The sequence below is a fragment of the Nyctibius grandis genome, chromosome 2 (assembly GCF_013368605.1).
Source record: "Nyctibius grandis isolate bNycGra1 chromosome 2, bNycGra1.pri, whole genome shotgun sequence".
Taxonomy (NCBI): Eukaryota; Metazoa; Chordata; class Aves; order Nyctibiiformes; family Nyctibiidae; genus Nyctibius; species Nyctibius grandis.
Window position 1 is genome coordinate 38,927,243 of NC_090659.1, and position 12,281 is coordinate 38,939,523.

Sequence of the window (12,281 nt, forward strand, 5' to 3'; positions counted from 1 at the left end):
TATGAGTTTGGACATATTCTAAAACAATGATAACAAAACCTAAATACCCAAGCTTGATTTTTTCCACAGTTTTTTCCCCATGTTTGTTGCTTTTTCTCTCTTCTTCATGATAACAAGTTCATGTATGAAGAGTGCGATTCTCATGGTGAGGTTAGTATTAATACTGTGACTGTAAAAGTTTCCTTGTGATTAAATAAATTGTGACTAAAAAATATTGTTTGGGACCTAGGCTAAGCATAGAGCTTTTACTTAGGAGTCTTAATCTTTTTGGTATCTCAGGTGGCTACAAAAGACCAATTCTGGAACATTCAAGCTCAGACTTAGAGAATTCTGTGTGACTCCAGTTTACTTGTCTACAATATGTCCCTGATGAATTCTGTGTATGGCCACAGTTGTAGTTGAAGAAATGTGCTTTGTCCTCATTAATTTAAAGAGTGGCATTATCAGATGCCCATGGGATGCTTCTTCCTGTCTGGTACTGTTCCCTGGAAGGAGTGAAGGAGTAGTCACTGTGTACAGAGCTTAGTTTACACGGTTGTCATGACTCCGCAGAATATGGAGAAACAGGGATGGCGTCTGCTGGGGTGAGTGGAGAGGGACAGATATGATGGTTGCACCTAGTAAGAGATGGGGATAGTTTGCCTGCTGGAAGGAGCTGCAGCTTCTGTGGAATGAAGATCATCTGTGGTAAAGAAAGGTCACCTGAGGTAAAGAAGGTTGTCTTTGAGCAAGGGGAGGAGTTTGACTCATATAGCTTCTGTGTTTGGATTAACCTGATAGTTAACTAATAGGTTATACAGCTTCAAATTACTTAATCTGTGTTACTCTCTCAAGCATAAACAAGCACTAAATGAATAGAATTTGTTTTTTTGAGGGCTGTTTCAGAGAGATTTGCTTGTAAACTAGGGTGTTGAGTTCTACGTGTGCTGTATGGCAAGTGTAATAAGCCACATATTTAGAAGTAGTCTATTCCATACAGAATTTGGTTAAATTTAAGGTAAGCCTTGTATAATGTTGAAAAACCTAAGTAGTATACAACTAGACAGGGTGAAATCTTTGTATTGAACACTCAAGTTCTACTGAACAGAACTTATGCTTTCTATCAGGAGCAGTTTACAGGTGGTAAAGTCATGGTCTCGAGTCAGGGTGCAGTCTCCTCATCACCTAAAACCATGCTGACAATGACTCTTGTTGCGAAGGCCAGATCCATTCCTGCTGCCACCTTTGTGGTAGCACTTGTGTTGATCCACTTGCCCCGTGATTATGTGGCTCCTAGCTGGTTAGCTAAAGCCTGAGAATATATGCAGGGAAGCATGAGGGAAGTGCCAGGAGGAAGAAAGCAGTTGTATTGAAAAGAGAAGTAAAAGACAGCTGCTTTGGTGGCAGCCAGGACTTTTGCTAAAGCTAACAGTGTAACTTAAATTGCATTTTATTTGTAACAATTCCCAGTGTATCTAAGTGTTTTAAAAAGCCTGTGTTCCACATGTATCTTGTCTTGACTCATGTCTGCTGTGAACCTCAAAGTCAGCTGGCATAGTTAGGTAAGTTCTAACTTACCTGCTGCACCCCTGCTGTTCGCTTGGGTCATAGGAGTGTGGCAAGGAGCTTCAGCAGCAGTATTGACTTACAGAGTTTTCAGATGTCCTTTCCCTCCCTCTTTCCTTTGTGCCAGAGAAACCATTTATATGACCATTCTAGAACTGGATTTCAGATCCATTTAAACTCATCGAATTTAAATTGCTCATTTCTAAAAACATACAGTCAGCAGCTTTTCTTTTCTGTGTTTACAACTTGGCCATGCAAACATTTGTCCAAACAATTATAAGAAGGCAAAGTGCTGCAGGAACAGGAAGGAAGGGGAGTGCTTAAATGCCATTGCCATGGAAGCGAATGATATTGGACGTGACATGGCTTGTTACAGCAGTATATTCTGGTCATCCCTTCAAAGATACAGCCTTGCAGTTTAAGAAATGGTTCCTTAAGCAAAGGGGAGTAAGTAATGCAAACCTGTAGCTGCAGTGCAGTGCTGGAAGAAAATGGAAGAAAACATTAATGAATCCTTATGTGCGTAATCTGGCAAACTGCCAAACATAGAGACACAGTGGGATTATCTGATAGAGAACTCAGTGATTTGTAATAGTTTTGGCTCTAGCTTCACAATACAAAATATTCAGCAGTAGTATTTGCTTAAAGCATTTGTTTTTTTGTGGTGAGGAAGTGGAGCCTCCAGTGGATGCTTAGAATCATCCTTGCCCTTAGACTGTCAGTTCTTCATAGCTCACTGCATAGCAACTGATTGGCAGGTATAAAGCACTGCCTCCTGAAGTGATTATCACCTCTGATCCAGCAGATCAGAATAGCAACTAAGAAGCAGGAAGCACCCACTATTATCCAGTTACAGTACATGAAGTTTCCACCGATATTTTTACTTCTGCTTTTCAGAGGGAGGCAGGCAGGCCACTGCTGAAATTATGTCATATCCTTCTGCTCTGGTCTGTTGAGGTGATGTTTTAGAGCTGAAGTGTGTGCATTTGCATATGTTTTGCTGAATAACATTTGCATGCCAACTGTTGCTGTTTCAGGCTCTAGTCAAGTACCATATTGACTAATTTGCACCAGTCTTGAAGATTCCTTTTTTTTTGTCCTCTCTGTATAGGAAGCTGCAGACAAGATCTTGACTTGGAGTTGGCATTGATGTAGGATTGTTCTTTGTTTTTGAACAGCATCATAAGTTTATATTTGTCTTTGAACATGTTCAAGAGCTCATGGGTGTTTCTAGGTTCTCTGAGAAAACACTTTGTTCTCCTTTGAAAGTAGAGTAGCATTTTCCCAATAACCATGTAATTGGAGTTTCTGGATAGTTAGCTAACCAAAGATGGGGAAACAGATACTCTACTATTTTGAAATCCCTGAAAATGTAAGTCAACAGCAGCAATTTCCTAAAGCAGCCTTTCATTAGAAATATTTCCTAATAAAGATTCAGAAGTAGAGTGTAAAAGTAATTGCTTCTGAAGTGCTTGTTAAACGTTAATCTCTTCCTACTGTAAGAACTTCATGTTTCTAAACAGAAACCCTCATCCCTCCTCTCTCTTTTCCCTATAGCCTGTTTCTGTAGAATTGTTCCCAAACTGCTGTGCACTCTATGGTCCCACATCTTGTCAGTTATTCTACCTTGGGGTTTGTTTGGATGCTGGGGGAAAAGAAGACAAGCCTTTATCAAAAGGTAGCAGTTGTAATTTTTGCATGTAGTTTAACATGGCTTGCCTTCATCGGCTTTGTGCTGGTTTTGATGGGAAAGAAGTTAAAACAAAAACCTAAGCAAACTTTCTCTGAAAAAGAAAGTGTGCCAAGTATTCATGAAGTCTATGTCAGTCACTGCTGTGTGATGTTGTCAGTAAAATGGCAGCACTGCAAAACACTGAACTTGAGCCAGTTTGGTGTAGGCATAAATAATTTCTTGTCTCTTTCTTGCCTGAGGAAATAGACTGTTTTCTTGTCCAGTACAGACGTGAAACAGCTTAAATTGCAGCAAGAAAATAATTTCAAAGTAGATGTCAGGCAAATTTTCCAGTGGTGATGATAATGAAACATTCCATGCCTGAGGGGCAAGAAAAAGTTTCCATCACTGGATGCCTTTAACAGATTAAATATATCTCAGGAATGTTACAGGTATGCTGTTTGGGGGACGGGATTAAATGAAGTCCTTTCTAATTTTAGTTTGATTATGATTTTTAATTAGGTTGGGTCATGACAAAGTTGGCTGAGAAAAATGTCAGTTGGGTTGGGCTAGCTAAATAGTTCTGTTGACTCAAATCAACTCTACCATTTTTGTAATTGAAAAATCTCTAATGACTGAGGCTGAAAATTTCGGAGAGTATTATTAGCTTTTTAAAATGAGTTGTAAACACAGATGTCAGTTTGAAAAAGATGGATTCTAGTAACTTTAAAACATTGTGGAATTGCCATGTGCAGCTTGTATTGTAGAGCTGTTACTGCTTTGGCAAAACTAGTGTCTAAGACCTATGTGTTAAAGTAATATAATTTACAAAGAGGTAGTATTTCATGTTAGTTTGCCATTGTATTGTGCTGTAAGGATACCATTGCCTCTTCCCTAGCTGCTAGATCAACTCATTTATGAACTCATTAGATCCAGATGGCTGGCTAGCTATCTCAAGGACGTGCTTCACAGGCTCAGATGTTGTCTGAGGTCTGCAGAGTCCCACAGAAGGAAGGCAAGGTAGTCTAGATACTGATTGTAGAAGTTGACATCTGTCCTTTCCCCCAGATTGTCTTTTCTGGTATTCAGACCAGCAGGCTAACTGCTCTGGAGACAATGTGGCAAGGAACACAGTAAAAAAAAATTAACAAATCATAGTTGGAGCTTGTGAGATACTGTAGTTCTGTGACGGCAAATAATTTGTCAAAACTTTATTTTCCTTTCTGTTTGTCAGGCTGCCCACAGTGCCAGACCCTCTGTGCGTGATGGTCTCAGACATCCTCAGTGGGGTACAGAGGTCTCACTGAAACTGCAGTGTTTTCCATCTCACAATATTGCTGTGTTGTCGCTTCATATCTCAGTTACTGTTGTCTTCCATTTAATCTTTTAGATTCACCTCTACAATGTCAGTTTATTACTAGTCTAGTTGCAGGTGATGTTTACATGTTCTGTAAGCTAAAAAGGCACCAGGACCAAAATAACCAGTTTCTTCCTATTGTTATCTGACAATTTGTCTTGCTTTATCAGATTTCTGTCTAGATGAGACACTAATCCCGTAACAGTAATTTGAGTCAATCATCTAATTTTGTGTACTAGGATTTTTGCATCAAAGACAGTTAATTCCTCAAGTTATAAACTATTGAAAATATGAACAGGGCAGGGAATACCCCAGGGTTGTGGAGGAGAGTAGAAGTTTGGAAAGTACTGAAAGGTAACAAGTGGATAAACGTGAAATGAACGCTTCCATGTCTTTATTTGTTCATACCAGTTGTGTAAAAGGGAACACGGTCAGCACTTTGAGGTCAGGGAGTGTGCTAAAAAATATGTGGAGCCTGGGATAATCTTTGAACACAACAACAGTGAATGGTAATCAACCTTGTAAGAGTTCTAGAAAATGAGCTGCTCTCGTTCTTCTTTCTGTCCAGAGAGCTATTGTAAAATTAAGGAGAAATCTGTTATGAGATGTGACAAACATTTCAGTGAAAACATCAACTTTGATGGCTCCAGGTTTCCAAGGGTGAAACACTGGAAGACATTAGGGTGTTGTTTTTTTTTTTCTAGGAGAAGGAGAATCAGTGTCACATGTATGCATATATGTTCAGGTAAAAACTGAAAATAGGAAACTAAAAATTAGGCATTTGAGATTGTTACAATATGCCGGTTTTTCAGTTGTCTTCATGAATCTGTATCATGCCAGCAGTGTAAGTAAAGCAGTTGTTTTCCGTAAGTATCCCTCTGGGAATTTTTTGTCTGTGGAGGCTCCAGCAGTTCTAGAGTTAATATTTTCTTTTTAGTTAAAGCTCCTACTCCTTGGAGCTAGTACTGTATACTAGCATATGGTTTCTTTTCCAGTTAGGAATATGCCTCAGCATTTTGTTTTTAATGTAGGCTGACACTTGACTTAAGCAGTAAGAGAGGTCTTAAGAGTTAATCATGAAAGATGGTAACTGATATGCAGAGAGTTGTGGTTTATGCTTTTTTTGTTTTGTTTTCCTCCCGGAAGATGTGTAATGGGCATACATGGGGCTGATAACTCCTAAATTGCTATTACTCCATTAAAAATGTCCTCATCTGTCTTCAGGGCACTGATTTTAATACAAAACATTGAGTACTGCTTGCTTTCTAGCTCATCTTTCAACAGGTTATATACTAATCTTAATACTCTCTTACATTATTAGCATGAAGTTCAGCGGTGTAATTCAAAAGCAAAGCAAACTTTCCCTGCTGTGAGAGGTGTCTCAGATACCTACCATTTTTTTAAACAGGCACTCTTTGATAGAAAGGTAACTTCTGTTGGAAGTAGTGCCACTGCTATACTACTCTGGCATGGCTCTTCTCACAACTCTGTCCTAGAGGCCTGTTACCAAGGTGTGTTTATCATCAGAGCAGTTATGGTAGGTGATGTCAGAAGTTCAGTTAGGCCAGTGCCTGTCTGTGACAGTAGCCAATAGTCGATGTCTGCCAAAGAGGCTAGAATGGAGGAAATATATAGGGCGGTCCAGCTCTGGAACAGTATCTCAACTTCAAACAATTTTTGTCTGAGAAGAAACTCTGAGCTTACATAATACAGTAATTGTGATGTGAAGTTCTGCTGTATGTTGTTGGACCCAGCATGCAAGTATAGGGAGGGTAAAACGATGGTTCTCTCTGCCCTTCCCCCCAGAGGTCTGGAGTAGTCAAAAATACAATATTTTATTTCTGTATCGAATGTCCTTTTCATGTCAGAGATACAATAGTGAGATAATATTTTTGTTTTCTTGCATATCCGTCCACCTTTCTATTATGTATAAGAATATGTACATTTCTTTTGTAGCCACGTCACGAATACTTTAATGTCCCAGTGTACTAAATGGCTTCATTCATCATGCATGCAGAATTTCAGAGGAGATAGACCTGTGACTTACTCATGACAGAACATTATCATCAGCTTGGTGAATCCAGTCATCTTGAATCTAATAGAAAACCACAACCATTCTCTGCTGTTGTACTTTCCTCTTCCCCCTCTGTTTTACAGTGTTGTCTCTTCACGTCTCATTTCAACAAAACTTGTGCTTGTTGGCATATGGTTTAACTTTTTTATTGTGTGTAAGCTTGAAGTCTTGTGCTTAAAAAGTTCTGTAGAATTTTGTGAGCTAAACATCTATATACTGCAACGCCTATACTGTAACATTACTTGACCTGTGTTTATCTTTCAAATAAGTTGTGGTGGTATTTAAACATACACTTAAAACCTGTAGATGAAGTTAATATTTACAGAGAAACTAGTGAAGGAGTAGTAGTATCTGAAATGTGTGCACACAAAAGTATTAAATGATGTTACACACAATTCTACACAGACCTTGCATCTTAATTAAAGATGCACATACCAATATCCTCTTCTAAGACTGGCACGATAGTGTGACTTACCTTTTAAGGAGGAGGAAGGCAGAATTGATTAGGGCAAAGAGAATGACTTACGTAAATCTGAAGATACAACACTTGTATTTAAATGTTCAAAACACTCTTGTGAGTAGTTGAACAATTGCTGCTACTGAAGGAGAGAATAGGTTCATTGCTTTACAAATGGTTAAGGTTGGAAAGATTTTTTTTTTCAAGTCCATTAACAGCATATTTGAAATATGTCTCCTTCAACTGGCATTTCCAGTTTTAAGTGCAGACTACCTTGTATTTCAGAGAACTGTCATGAGGACTAATATGATAAGTTCTTTTCAATTAAAAGTGTGGGCAGAGTGAGACGGCATTTATTGCATCCTCTGTTTGCCTAGTAGAAGAGAGTAATTTGTAACCTAAAACCAATGCTGTTTTTGAAAATTATTTAAATGTAATTAGCAAGGAGGTGGTTATGGAGATTAACCAGAAACAGCTAGTTCCACGTACTGTATGTGGTAATGCACTCACTACCTTGTTAAAACTAACATAAAAGTGGGAGATTTAGGGGATTAGACAAAAGATTTGGATTGGACTTGCAGCATTCTAAAATCTTACAAAACAAGATCATAGGAGTGGTTTTCCATTTCCAAGTTTGCCTTTTTTCTGTAAGACATTAACAATGTGTTTGAATGTCTGGTTAATGCTGCTTTAGCCTGCATTATTTCATGCCTGTTGGCTTAAAATGCTGTGCATTGAGCTGTAATGAGATGCTGTTTTTCTTGTTATCTGTATACAGCTGCTTGCTTCTAAATGACTAGGTAATGAATCAGCTTTCCTGGCATGTTTGAAATAAAGTATTGCATGCACTTTTGTCTCATGTGAATGACTTTTTTTCCTCATCTGTGTTCTGATATATTTCAAATTTGCATTGTTTGCCTTGGGCGATTCTGAGCTGCAGGTAGTGTATAATACTGCAGAATGTTTTCCATAACAGTTGGATAAATGTTTGACACTCCTAAAACAGTGTGAACAAAATGTAATATAATTTATTCTGTTTGTTTCTTAAAAGTCATAATTGATTAAATTATTCCTCTAGCAAAACACATTAGCCTTTAGGTATTCCTTTTTGAGTTTATGTTGTTGGTGTGCACATAAAGTGGCATGTCTGCCTCAAGGTTACTGCTGTAGTATTAAAAAGTTAAACTCTTAACTGGTGAGGTATCTGTGGACAAGTAGCCAATGTCCGTGATTTACTTGAAGAAATTTAATCTTTATTTAAGTATATGCCTGGTAAAATTACTTACAAGTTTGAATTGGCAGTGGAGACAGTAATACTAAACTGCTCTAAAGACAGGAGGAGCAGCAGTGCACTGTGTTTCTTCATAGCTATTGAGCAACTTTTTTTCCAGGTAATTTAGTAAATATCCTGTTTCACCACTGAGTAACTGTACGTGTCCACTGCTGTCTAATCAATTTAAAATTGTGAAAAGTTGTTTTATTACAAATATTTTCAAGTCCCTGAAATCCTTGAGAAGTTATGTTCTGTTAGAATACTCTGTTTGAGTTCCGTTGCTATAGTTAAGAATGTAGGATTTTTTTGAGTAAAATGCTTTAAGTTGGATAGGGGAGACGCATGTCTTCTAAAATGAATGCAACAAAGTAATCTGGGAATATAATATGACAGGTTATATTAAAAATGCTACATAGCTTTTTCTTAAATCAGTGCCTCCTTTTGGGGGATTTGTGTTAAAATACACACATAAATCTTTAATCTTGCTATCCTGTCTGGCCTTATCAAGGTCACTGCAGTTCCAAGAATATTTAAATATTGCATCAGTGAGGAAAAAACCTCACTATATCTTTAATACACGGAGTATCTTGTTTCCAGTTTTAACTTGCCTTTTGCTTTCAATTTCTTATTTGCTGCTGGATTTTGGAAGTCATCTTGAAGTGCTCAGAGGTGGCCTGTTCCAAGCACTGACTTACTTTAAAATGAAGTTGCCGTTAAAATATCATAGCTTGTTCCTTCAAAACTAAATCACCTTATACATGAACTGAATGAGGACTGCAAATTCTTATAACTTTGTGTTACACAGTCAAGTTGATAGAGACAATGTTCTGGTGTTATTTGCAAGATTTAAGGTGTTTAATTATGTATTTTGCTGACATTTTTTAAAATAAATATTTAGAAAGCAGTTGAAAAATAATTTGTTTGTTGCCTTAACTATTATCTGCTTTTTTTTCCTGCTTCATGACCTATCTTGTTTTAGGATGCTAAAGTAAGTTTATTCATACTCTGGATGCTAAAACAGTTTATGTTTCCATAAGGACACAGTATCCCTTTTTATTTACTATGGTATTGTTAATAATTATGGAAAAGGACAGCCTAATGTTTCTAATTAAACTACTGTTTTTTTTCAGATGCTATAGGAATAATGAATACAAAACTGATGATAACCCTTTGGCATTTTGTATTAAACAACTTGCTCTGGATCTAAACAAAGCTTTTTAAGATTAGAATTAACCTAAAACTTTATGCCAGGTTTGGAATAGTATAATTCTAATCCTGGCAGTTTCTCCACTTCTGTAGGGGTCTATTTATTAACCCCAGGCATACCAAAGTACCTTGACCTGGTTTTATGAACCTAAGCATGGGACCTGTGTAAAAAATCAAGGCTCTTTGTAAAGAGCTTAAGGGATACTGTATCTTAAGTGTCATCAGTCATTTCATTCATCCTTTTATTCATTCTTCCCTAAGAGATTTGTGAGACCTATGAAACAATTCACCACAAAAATCACTGACTCCATTGCAAGATGCTTCCACATCCCTCCCCAATTCATATCTCTGTTACTGGGTTGTGATTTGTTCCCTGCTGGTACATCTGAATTGCTTTATTTTTATTGCGCTTAAGGGCAATAAAATCTACCAGCTATTCCTGTGAACCATGACAATCTAATTAACAGCTCTTTGAGAAGTGCAGCTAATACCATGTTTGCAAACTGCAGTACTTTTATATTTTCATGTCTTTCAGCTTTTCTTTTTTAATTAAGCATCTTTCATACTAACTCATGTATGGTATTGTTCCATAGAAGCACAGGGTCCATTTACCACTGTCTTAAATTTTCCCTCCATAGGAAGCAGAGACTCCACGTAGTGTACTTGAAGAAATTGGATTGACATAAATCTTCACTTCAGCTGATGACATCTCAGTGTTTCATACTGTAAATGTTCACTGCCTTCATTGTAATGTTTAGCTAATGGTGTAGGATGCTGTTTGTCAGTATTACTGTTTTGCTAAGCTGCTTCATTCAGGCCTACAAGAAAAATACTCCTTTGAAAAGGGAACAAGAAACTAAAGTCCAAAAATGATAAATGAAAGGGAATTAGATTTAAATTGACTGAGTGTCTCCCTTCACTGCATTTATAGGAAAATTACATTTGACTTCAGTAAGTGTACTGGTTTTTATAAGCAAACTTGACTTCAGGAAATGTATCATTATGACATAGCATATCTAACTGAAAAGAAACTACATGGACAACTCCAAATACAAAATGTTATGGTGTAGAAATTGTGTTTATGCAACCAAAGACTCTTGTTCATCTACATTTTAGTCACCACTTGTGATAACTCTGCTTATTTTAGTTGATGCATAAAGATTGGAAATAGCTGTTTACTACTGAATTTGTCATTATACCAAAGAATCCTGTTAGGATCTGCATATCAAACTGGTAAAAACTGTTAAGGTGATACTGCTTTTTGCAAGAAAACTGTAAACCGATCAACTCACTATAAATTAAGGTGTATTTAAGTATAGCTACATGGAGCAAAACTGTGCAAGTTACTATACTAAAAGGGAATGCATGTAGGTTAAAAAAAAAAACCCAAATAAGGAAACTATTTTTAGATCTAATATTAGCTTGCTCTGAACATAAACTCAAGAAAGGAGGTAGGCTTTCTGACTGTGTAGAGACACGCATAATGACAGTTGGATACTTTTGAAGAGCGGAAAGAAGGAGCTTTACAAAAGGGATTTTTTTATTATTTTCTTTCAAACTCTACAAATTAATTTGTATTTATTGGTGTTTTATAGTTATGTGTTAATTGATGTATGACCTTTGGAAAAAAAAAAAACCACAGTAAGCGTCAATGTCATTTTAACTGCTTTTCTGGACTTACATGTGACATGTCCCCTCTGCAACAACTCCTGCGTGATGTATAGTTGAACCACCTAATTTGCAGTGAGAGCTTTTAAATATTAGATTTGTACACTAGAGGCACTGCAAATCGTGTACAGTTATCTCAAGTAATATTTAGACACTTGTAGCAGACTTTCAGTAATTATGAACTAAACCTGTTTCACTTGAGGAAATTTGATTCATGTATGTTTTTGAGTTTTGAGGAGTCAGTGCCACACGTTGGAGGAGCCACGTCCTACTGTGTGTCTGCAGGGTCCCTGGGAAGGCGAGGCTGTTCCCCTCTGACTCCCCAGTCACTCCACTCTAGGAGTCCATGCTTTGGCTTGTTCACTTGAGGAAGTAGTGCCATGTTTTCACCAAGCTTAGCTTTGGCAATGTTGCTGGAAGCAGTCACACACTGCTAGCATATGCATTTACACAGCCATCTGCAGAGCTAGGCTGGGGGTTTGATGCCATCCAGGTTCCATTTCACCCACCAGGAAAGGCTCAGCATTGCCACTTGCAAGTCCCCCGATCCAGATTCCAGCATAAATGCTTGTGGCAGCTGAAGGGCCATGCGGGCCAGGGGTGGGTCTGCACGCATCTGTGTCAGTGCCAGGGTACAGCCTGTGAACTCACAGTGTCAGAATTTGCCTACTTACGCCCTTTCTGGGATTTAAACACACCCGATTGCTAGAGACCATTTTTAACCCAGGGCGTGCAAAAGCAGTAGTGGACATGTCCCCAGAGCACAAAGTGCAGGGATAGATGAGGTTAAAGTGGTAGCAGAATGACCCTGTGTGTGAGACCGAAGTGGTAAAATTACCTTAAGTCAAACTCGAAGCAATTTTATATGTATTAAAGATGTTTTTAAAGTTTACACTGTCACTTGTACGTGCTTGGCTGGATTAAGCTTTCTTGTGATTGTGACAAATAAACGGTTTGACCTCTGTCTGTCATATTGGTTTAGGTGTAATAAATGTCCACTTTTACACCATCGCTGTGTGTTTATATGTA

General features: G+C 37.8%; 1 protein-coding gene across 1 annotated transcript in view; it reads left to right on the forward strand.

The window, feature by feature from the left end:
• The window catches only part of AP1S2 (adaptor related protein complex 1 subunit sigma 2), a 31,999-nt gene extending 19,736 nt beyond the window's left edge, over positions 1-12,263 (forward strand). Inside the window, exon 6 of the mRNA XM_068417982.1 lies at positions 10,223-12,263. The gene's annotated coding sequence lies outside the window, so the exon portion shown is untranslated. The remainder of the gene's footprint in view (positions 1-10,222) is intronic.
• Positions 12,264-12,281: the final 18 nt, after the last annotated feature.